Source organism: Erinaceus europaeus, chromosome 17, assembly GCF_950295315.1.
Source record: "Erinaceus europaeus chromosome 17, mEriEur2.1, whole genome shotgun sequence".
In the NCBI taxonomy this organism is placed as follows: domain Eukaryota; kingdom Metazoa; phylum Chordata; class Mammalia; order Eulipotyphla; family Erinaceidae; genus Erinaceus; species Erinaceus europaeus.
The window spans coordinates 64,363,716-64,365,288 of NC_080178.1; positions in this window are offsets into that span (position 1 = coordinate 64,363,716).

Genomic DNA, 1,573 nt, shown 5'->3' on the forward strand with positions numbered 1-1,573 from the left:
ATATACCACAACTTAGCCGCTCATCTGCTGTTGGACACTTGGGATGCTTCCGGGTTTAGGCTAGTACAAATCGTGCTGCTATAAGCATAGGTATACACAAATCTTTTTTTTTGAGTGGTTGTGTTTGGCTCTTTGGAATATATTCCCAGGAAAGGAAATGCAGGGTTGTTGTAACTTTAACTTAAAAGGGGTTTGTGGGAGCTGTGGCATGTAAAAGGACTCACAGCGGGGAGCTGGGAACCTGTTTAAACAATACAAGGTTTATTAGGGTGAAACGGGTAAAAGGCAAAATAAGCACTTATCATCAGGGGTTAAGAGTAAGCTAGGCCCAGAAAGTCTGAGTATAGTTATCGAAAGTTTAGTCCCATAAGATAAACAATTATCAGCTGAGGTATAGATCGCTCATGGCTGTAGAGGGGTCTTAAAAGTTTACCCGCTAACAGAGTCACACACGTTCAGTTTCCAGGAGAAGTAGCCATGGCGGATACCTGGAGCACCTCCAAGATGCTTCTGACCAGGAGAAGAAGCGGACCTGCTCCAAGTCCCTGTTTTTTATACCTTCCCTTCTCTGAAGCACCGCCTCAGGCTGACGTCATTTGTATGCTAATAGTCCCAAACTTCTGTTGGGGTCGCAACACCGGGTCATAGGGTAGGCCCATTTCTAGCCTTCTGAGAGTTCTCCAGACTGCTCTCCACAGGGGCTGGACCAATTGACATTCCCACCAGCAGTGCAGGAGGGTTCCTTTGTCCCCACACCCTCTCCAGCATTTGCTGCTGCTACCTTTTCTGATGTAGGACATTTGGCAAAGCAAGTGAGAAGGGAAAGGGCAACGACAGGATGGTTTCACTCATATGCGAATACAGAGAATTGAACGTATGAATATGAAAAACATAGCCATCTATATCTAAGACTGTGGGAGAACTATAGTGTTTATCAATGGGGGTGGGGATGGGGACACAGATCTTTGGTGACAGGACTGGTGAGAGAAAAAACAAAGACTATACTGTAAACCATTAAGCCCTCAATTAAAAAAAATACTAGGGACCTGAACCTCACTGAAACTCCTACACTAATCCCAGAAAAAGGCCAGTAAAGGAGAGGAAGGGAGAGAAGAGTCTAATATATATATATGATCTTTTAAAATATTTATTTATTTCCTTTTTGTTACCCTTGTTTTTATTGTTGTTGTAGTTATTATTGTTGTTGATGTCATCATTGTTGGATAGAACAGAGAGAAATGGAGAGAGGAGGGGAAGACAGAGAGGGGGACAGAAAGAAAGACACCTGCAGACCTGCCTGTGAAGCAAACCCCCTGCAGGTGGAGAGCCAGGGGCTTGAACAAGGATTCTTACGCTGGTCCTTGCACTTTGCACCACATGTGCTTAACCCGCTGTGCTACTGCCCAACTCCCGAAGATTCTGTTTTTACCACAAGTTGTTTTTCAATTAAACCAGAAAGTTTGTGTCTGCTTTGAGCAATCAACAATTGACCAGGTTTGTAAGCCCTGGACCATTTTGAGTCAGGTGGTTTAGCTGGCACAGGGCAAGGGCTGCAATGTAGAGTTTAGCTCTC